General features: G+C 38.8%; 1 long non-coding RNA gene across 1 annotated transcript in view; it reads right to left on the bottom strand.

The window, feature by feature from the left end:
- Positions 1-9,222, bottom strand: part of LOC116375824 (uncharacterized) — a 14,327-nt gene continuing 5,105 nt past the window's right edge. The window contains exons 2-3 of the long non-coding RNA XR_004211224.1: positions 1,720-1,799; positions 1-1,563 (exon numbers count right to left, since the gene is read on the bottom strand). This is a non-coding gene — a long non-coding RNA (uncharacterized LOC116375824). The remainder of the gene's footprint in view (positions 1,564-1,719; positions 1,800-9,222) is intronic.

Below are 9,222 nucleotides of genomic sequence, written 5' to 3'. Positions count from 1 at the left end.
TGCTGTACCAATTGAACTGATATGCGATAGTAGTGCCTTAACAGGTTAATTTGAATAGGGGACAGATCACTGTGGCAGCAAGTCTTAAATCTTTACTGGTTGAGTATTTTGCCATTTGGTGTGTTTTGCCAGTTTGGAAGCCTTTGTTTAGGCCTGTAGCAGTACAATTGATATAAATATGCTGTAATATACAAATACCTAGCAGCCAACCTGCTTGCACCAATCCCATGTATTCAAGTAAAATATCAATATTAGGATTACAGTAGCATTTACTTTCTTACAGTATAGTAGGCACATTTTGCGGTATTGTACTGTATCTTTGCTCTGGTATTACAGTAACAGCAAGCTGGTGGTAAATTACTGTGAATAGTGCAGTAACATACTTTGCACTAGCAAGAGATGGGCAGAGATGCATCAAAAGGTATCTTGTTACAAACACAAAATGCCTTGAAGACCAATGTGTCCTTATCAACAACAACATGTTGTTATGTTGCAGATAAAATAAAAAAGTCATTTTTCAACTAGTTTGTGACCAGAATAAGAAGTCATGCTGATGTCTTTTCAACCAGGTTTTGCCCACTGGGATGTATTTGATGAAGGTATTTCAATAGTTTCAATACCCTATTTTGTCATTTGCATTTCATTGGCCTGAAGTTCAATTCATGTATTTTGTAATACTACAATAAAATTGCAAGTAGCCTGTTTAACTACAACAAAACTCTGTCACGGTTACAGAAATGTTCTAGTTGCTTTGACTGTGATATTTCTCTTTTTTGATCAACCTTAGTTGATACTGGAAACATTAAAAAGAGAAGAAACTAAATTAACAGTTGGCATAATGTGGGCATGCAGGACACGACAGAACAGTAACATATATTTGACGGTCAGAATCTACTTAATGTGTCATTGTCATTGGCTATGTCTCAACTGCTCAGATTTCCTTACCAACTACAACGGAGCACACGAGTGGTAGCAAAGGCATGTTTGCGCCTCTGTCCCTTATATTACAGTGGGACATTAACTAATTGGTCATCAATCTCAAACATTTTAAGAAAGAGGATATATTATTTAAAGTGGTGCTGTTTCAATTGGATCTAGTTACACTACACTCTTAGAAGAAATGGTTCTTCGGCTGTCCCCATAGTTCTACCCGGAACCAAAAAAGGTTCTCCTATGCGGACAGCGGATGAAGCTTTTTAGGTTCTAGATAGCAAGAAAGGGGCTAAGAGTGTAAGATCAGGCAATCATGGGAAGCTGAATATCATGTATCTTGAGGAATCCAGTCTCAGTGAGACCTGATGCAGAGAAAAAACATTAATGATCATCAGCATAGCTGTACAAACCTAGCTCTCACAAAGCTGGTTAGAAGGATTCAATACACATTGAAGATAAGAGGATCAAATGGAGAAAAAAACACACAACTTTTGCACACTAAACTTAGTCAATGACTCTGGATTTAAGGAGGGGTGGTTCTGCTCTCTCCTTTCCCTGCGATGTGGCGGAATAGGTCACTGGTAACTTGGCCAAGTACTTGCTATAGAGGTCATTGACATGTTTCAAGAACTGTAAGGAAAGAAACAAATCATGATTAACCATTACCTAAGGTCTTCACTAAGTCAGACTTAGCATAGCAAGGACATTGACTATGTTGCCCCTCAGCAATCTGGCAGTCAGGCTGACATTCGGAGAGATATAGACAGCAAAATACAGACTATTTACATTTCTTAGTCAGCAGGCTGGATAACTACTGTACTCCCATTTGTTCCCTCCTCCAATCTTCCATCCAAGCTAGAAGATCCCTGAAAAAAAAATTGAAAAAAGCAGTTGAGAGTTGTAATGTTAGAATTAATGTTGAATGAATGTTGGTGGGGAGCAGACAGGCAGAATGTATTGGATTGTCAAATACAAAATACACAAAAATATAAGGATCCAACCATCTCTCTCTCTCGCTTGCTCATTTACGCACAAAACTAATAAATCAAAATCAATTTAATCAATGTTTTTCTCTCTCTCCATCCAGCCATCTTTCTCTCTCTCACTCACACACACACACACACACACACACACACACACACACACACACACACACACACACACACACACACACACTTACTGTCATTAACTAAACAGATATCAACATTTCAAAACGTTAGCTAGCTAGCTACAACAGGTCAAATTGAAAACGGATGTCCATGGAGAATTAGCCAGTGAGCTAACGTTAGCTAGATAAAATTAGCCCCCCCAAAATTCCTTGACGTTCTTCTCCCCAACAAAACACCACCTTACTTACAAAAGTAAAACATGAATGAAGGAGAACAGGGACTACCACTTAGCAGTAAAAATCTTTTCGAAGTTTAGAGAAATTGTCATTGTTTTCCAGCACTGTTGTGTAGACTACTGGGCGCTCTGTCCAAACTGTTGTATGGTATTTTGACCAGTGCACTTGAACAAGCAGGCTGCCTGCACACAGATCTTATTGCTCCGTGTTTTCAATCCAAGTTTTAGCTGGAGCTGATATGCCTACCTCTTTATTTAGCTACTGAAATAAAAATACAATTACTACACACATTATGTTAGTTGCTTAAAAGCTTTAAGGGAAAATATACTGGTAATATTTTCAACTGTAAAATTCAGGTGTAATCATTTTTGAATAATTATTGATGGAAATACATGTGATGAGAAATTGAGGTTTGTAAAACCTGGTGGACTGTAATAGACTATAATAAATTACATACTGAAGGCCTACGTGGTATTTGTCAAATTCTCAAAACAAATTGAGTTAGTCATAGTAGAACATCAAACAAGCATTCAGTAGAACAGAAGAAAATGTGCAGCACAATAAACAATGCAATTTACTAACACAGACGAAGGATTACCATTAGAAGCAAACACACACAGAAAGCTACCAGATACCATTAACTAAACAACCATTATTTCATTGTACTGCAGTTTTATTGTGGATGATATTCTTACATTCTGGTAGCCTAGAACAATGTTATGGAAGTGAATGTGCACTTTGCAATGGGGTGGACTGCAACAATGAAAAACACTGCCATAGCCTGTAATAAAAGCATTTATAGCATCGGAGACTCTCTAAATTAGGGACCATCTCTGATCTCTATAGGACCTCAGACTGTCACAGATTTGAGCTTTTATTGACCTAGCAAATTCGATGACTTGGAGGTGAAATATATCAAATTCATTTATTTTTTGAAATTGGTATTTCATCACCTGCCGAATAAAAACCTCAAATGGCCCTACTCCTGAAAAAGTTAAACAGCCAGACAGGGCCAGCTCTAGCCTTTTAGGGGGCCCTAAGTGAGATTTGGTTGGCGGGGCCATGCCAAATAGTGTCCCCCGGCCAAATAGTGTCCCCCTCTAAGTCACAATGGGATTCAATGAGTTCTAGCTTATGTTGCTAGAACTTGCAACATTCTGACCGGATTACGTAATGAACCAAACTGTCCGTTGCTATGCTGGTTGCTTGGCTCTATTTTACCTCATAGTGGTTGCGAAGGAAGGAGAATGCGGGCAGTTTTAGTTCTATTTCACCCCATAAACGCTTGCTCAGTCCACACAAAATTATTACCTCAGAATTGCTCTCCAAGGACGGTGTTTTTGACAGTGACAACCTGCCTACTACCTGCTGCTTCAGAGGGCCGAAACGACTGAAAATTTAACACTTTCTTTACCATTTGGTCAGACTTGATACATTTTGAACAGAAATACAATGGTTCATTGGATCAGTCGGAAACTTTGCACATACATTGCTGCCATCTAGTGGCCAAAATATAACTTGTGCCTAAACTGAAATAATACATTGTGGCTTTTCTCTTGCATTTCAAAAGTTGATGGAACAAAAAAACAAAACAAAAAAACGCATGTTTTTTTTCTTTGTATTATCTTTTACCAGATCTAATGTGTTATATTCTCATACATTAATTTCACATTTCCACAAACTTCAAAGTGTTTCCTTTCAAATGGTATCAAGAGTATACATATCCTTGCTTCAGGTCCTGAGCTACAGTCAGTTAGATTTGGGAATGTCATTTTATGTGAAGATTGAAAAAAAGGGTACGGTCCTTAAGAGGTTTTAAAGGCCAGTACCCCGTCTAGCCTGCCAGAAGTTTGAGAAGGTAAAGACGGGCTGAAGCCCATCAAAGTTGTTTCACCATGGCACAAGTGTCCACATTAAAATGTTGTAATGGTTTCTTTATTTGACCACAGCTCAATATTATATAATGTGCGTGTGTGTGTGTGTGTGTCAGTATCCTTACACACATGAAAATCTGTATACTGTATGACACAGATACGGGTAAGAATAAAGTAATCTCTCTAACGCTGGAACACGGTAAGGATGTTATGTTATTCTGTCACCAATGTTTTTATTTTTAATTTTTTACAATTTGTTTTTCCATGGTACATAATCAGACATATTTCAATATCTTACATTGTTAATAAATATCGCTTTTCTACCCCCTCCTCCAGATTTGGTGAATGGACCAACCAGACCCTCAAGACTGCCAATGGCAAGTCTCTTGATTGGTTCCAAGAAGGGTGGGAGAACAACCTGAAGGTAATTCCTTTTGCACACAACAGCAGAATCCATGCCGTGTACGGACGGGAGCCGCAGCTGTTGACTGAGGCAAAAAAAAATGTGATAGTATATTCAATTATTGTATACACTGAAGTCTTTCAAATTTGTGATCGACTTAGTGTTGTTTGTCTATTGCTATTTTTGTATAACGTACTTTCAGATCACTGAAACCCCACCTGATAGTGGAAGTTGTCAAAGTTGATCAGAACACGTTCGAGTACTACCTTCAGGCACGGACTGAGAAGGATGTGGAGGTTTTTGACCAGGTAAAAATGATTGCCCGCTGTTCATTTATTTTCTTGCCCTCCAAGAGATATGTAAGAAATGTATTTGTAACATGAAATATAATTGCATGTATTCCTGTCATCAATCAAGGTGAGACTGAACATGGACAAGGCGTAGGAGAAACAAAAGGAGAGCTACCGGAGCAGAATCAAGAAGGGGACCAAGTGCTACGACATCCGAGCGAATTCATGGTTTGGAAGAAGGACGAAAGGAAGGCGAGACCTGGGAAATCTCGCTGCTTTTTCTCTCCTAGCTGAGGTCACCATCTGTTAAAGTGAATATAAAAAAATCTTGATAATAACTATAAGCATTTGCACACAATAACCTGAAGCTAGTTTCAGTTTCCTTAACACTGATATTTTTCTCTTCGTCTTCCTAGGGTTACCTCGGTGAAAGCCAACAATCTTCTACAGTTGGAGCAGTTGGACGGTCGACCACTGGAAGCACTGACGCCCTACACTTCGGTGAAGCCCAATAGACAAAGTATGTTAAGCTTTGGTTGACATTTGAGAAAGCAAGAAATGGTAGTTAAGCTTATAAAAATATACCTCTTCAATTTACTTCTCCAAATGACTTTAGGACCATCGACTGTCCGAGCCCCTCAGGAGGTAACCCTTCCACCAGAACCAGTGAGTTTGGATCAGTCTGATTCTCTGTGCTCTGAGTCAGAGGGGGACCAGCTTGAGGTAGGCTATACCTTCCAAATGTGTTGAAAAGTACATATCTCCCATTTATAACACGGCACTAATCCATCAAATTCTCTCACAGTAAAGTGTAACCTGTGTGTTTCCTTGTTTACGTCTCTGTCTCCTACCCTGTTCCCTTTAACTCTGCTCCTGTTCTCCATGAGCTAGGGGTTCTGCCCAACACCCAGATGTGGATCCACCTGATGTCCTCCATTACCAACCACCCTCCAACTTTTCATTACATCATGTACAGCTACTGTTGTCATTATCTGCTAAGAAAGAGCAAGAAAACTATCATACTGGGCACATAAAATTTGAGAAACAGATTATCTAAAAACACTAGCACTGCAAACACTCAGAGCAAAGAGAGCAGCCGCGCCTGGACTTTGCAGTCTCCCTCTTCAAGTCCCCCTTCTGAGACTGGCTGCCTGTTGAGAACAAGTGACAGGCAGAACCTCCCACCCACACAGCACCCACCTCTTTATTCCACACACCAGAATAAAGTATTTCAGTCCAATTGCCATGTGAGTGTACAACAATATTAATGACACAACTTCACCAAAAAACGATCAAAGTTTATGTATTTAAATCTTAAATATTGTCAGGTTGGTTTCTCAGCTATTTCACAAGGTGTTCATTATTGTAAGTTGTATGGTATCCTTTGACGGTATTTATTTGTTCCACATTATTCATTGTTGTATCCTAGGACCTACAATAGATACATATATATTCAACCACAAGGTTCATACTAATGAGATATGCCAGACAGATTTTTTTTTTATCATAATAGAGGACGACAATTTATATTATTTCAGTGTAGATAAGGGAAGGATAGGTTAAAATTAAAACATGACAGCCAGACAAGCCAATGTATGATTCTAACAGATTTGCATATGGATGGAGTGGAAATTAGCTGAACTCCTGATCTGTAAGGTAAGTTATTTTAATGTATCAAAAAGATGACACGTTTTTTTTTGCCATAACCCGAAATGTAGCAATGTTTAAGACATGGATTTCATGTTGTAAGGTTCACAAGGTACCCAAAAGTTGTTTGAATTAATGTTTCCATTTTATTAGCTTAACAAAACTTGTTAAACAGCGAAATTGTCGCAGAAATCAGCCTTGTTTGCATAGCGACGATGAAAAGATCGTCATTTCAGTCTAAATGACGATCTCCAAAATTTGAATCATTAGGTCATCACACCGTTGATATAGCAATGGACGCTAACAGTTTACCGAAATCCATTGTGACGTAGAGTGGGGCACTATTTGGCCTGGGGACATTATTTGGCATGACAGGCCCCCCACATCGCTACAAAACATTTTACTGGCCCCCATCTTGATAGTGGAGAGAATGTCATGTTTTAAAATACATTTCCTGCAATTCTACACATTTTGCCATGGGCGTAGAGAATGTTGCAGTTTTAAAGGTCCAGTGCAGTCAACTTGATTTTCTTGCATTTTAAATGTATTTCCACACTATGAGGTTAGAATAATACTGCGCCACTCAGGAGGCCCCATCCACAAAGTTTTCAATGCTTATCAATTTGCCTTGCACAAAGTATCAAAATACTACTTAAACAGGACTCTTAAACATGTATTTTTTATTTTTTATTTGATCACGGAAACCATGAGGAAAATATGGAAAAATAAATAATGAAATGTTAATTATATAAAGCAGCCCTTGTAATCATCTGCCAGAGAGTAGCCACAATCGGCTCGAGGCCAGATAACTCACACCGGAATCGTCCCGAGCCCCTAGTAATACATCTGGGCCAGATAACTTACACCAGAATCGTTCCGAGCTCATTCCCCGCATCCTAGCCGTAGGTAATACTGCCAAGGGTGGACAAGACTCGGGCCACATAACGTCGGCTGATTCTGACTCTCAGTCGAGTGCCCTGAATCTCAGCCGGAATCGGCCGAGATCCACTGTGCTAGCTGGGTTCAGATCGACGGAGAGACCTAAGGTTAGCTAGTTCGCTACAAAGTCCAGATGGTAATTCTAGTAATTAAATGTATTTAAGGTAGCTAGCTAGGTAATTTGAAAAATTCTAAACAAGAATATACATAAGAAATACAGGATATCAAACTAAAGGCTATAATATCTACTTGACAGGTTACTGCATGGTGAAATATGCGACAGGATGTGTAGTACTGTATGATAGCCACATTTGTGGGACAATTACAGACAAATATATTGATATAAGTTATCTTGTCCGAGAGAGATTTGCACGGTTATCAATACTTCACTACAAGGTAAGCCTACACGAAACACAGACCTTATATGAAGTAGTTAAAACATCTCAGATGCAAAAAAATGAATGGTGAAAAAATGATTGGAACTACTTCCGAGTTTTACCGCTAGGTTTTATGGGTATTACGACTCATACTGTGGTACTCAATAAAGATGTTTTACAGTAGGCTACTTATGGCAGCTAAATTGTGCGCTCCCTTCTCTCTGCGGCTGTCAATGTCATCATGCAGGTGGAATCTGGACTCCTGGATTCAGCTCTCTGTTGCATATTTCATGAATAGCGTAACTAATTACTAGCGTTACCCAGAAAGGACTATTCCATAGTGAGAACTGAACCAAAACCAATCGTCTGGACTACAGATAAGTGCATGCTATTATTTCATAGGTTTATGCAACTGTTTTTTCTGAGAAAGCTTCACATTATTATAGATATACCTCCACCGAGAAGCAATGTACTTTTTGACCAATTCCAGTGAGAATTTAACATAATACAGCCCAGTGAAAGTGTATTTATTTCAGCTGATGGGCACATCAATTCAACCCACTAAGCAATTGACTTCAGGCAACATCTTTTGGACATATTTTTGGGTGCGATTAGAACCGGCCTTGATTTAGGCCAAATATAGACATTATGTTTCACAAGTTTGGACAGCACAGTACAGTAGAGAACAGCAGATTACAGTAAAGAAAAGTATAGAGTATAGTACATTAGAGAACACTAGAGTACAGTAAATAAAAGTAAAGTAGAGTTTACTGTACTGTACTCTTCTGAACTAAACTTTACTGTACTAAATTAAACTCAACTATACTGTACAATACTGTGCTCTAATGAATAAAACTACTGTCCTGTACCGTATCATACAGTGGTTCTTCCTGTAAAAGTTGCGTCATACTGTATCACACCTTGCGGGCTGCCGCAGAATTCTATGGCACGTTATTTAATTGTCAGCCATTGTTGCCATTAATGCTAGTTTGAACACCAGAGGGCATCTTTGAGAATCATTTGATAGTCTTCAATATTGGCTGTACTAGAAAATGTAAAACCTTTTTTGTAAGAATGGGAATGATTTTAAGGGATTGACTTTAAGTAATGTAGCTTAATTAATTAGATTAATATTATGGTGTTTCTATTCCACGACAAACAAACCCCTCAGGGTTTCCGCTAGGAAAATATGGCGCTGTATAACATGACGGTCGGGAGTAGGTTACAGTACTAAGAGCATAACATTTCCACACCCTAATTGTAATCTAACCAATATCCAAATGGAGATTCAGTGAAAATAAAATCTCATTGATTTATCAAGACCAGTCCCCATGCTTGTCTCAAAGCAGCGTGAAACGGTGCTGAAATAGTTGACTCCACGCGGGTAGGCTATTGCTTCAAATCCTATTGCTTC

The sequence above is a fragment of the Oncorhynchus kisutch genome, linkage group LG10 (assembly GCF_002021735.2).
Source record: "Oncorhynchus kisutch isolate 150728-3 linkage group LG10, Okis_V2, whole genome shotgun sequence".
NCBI lineage: Eukaryota > Metazoa > Chordata > Actinopteri > Salmoniformes > Salmonidae > Oncorhynchus > Oncorhynchus kisutch.
Note: the sequence above shows the minus strand (reverse complement) of the source record. Positions and strands in the feature narration are given on the sequence as shown.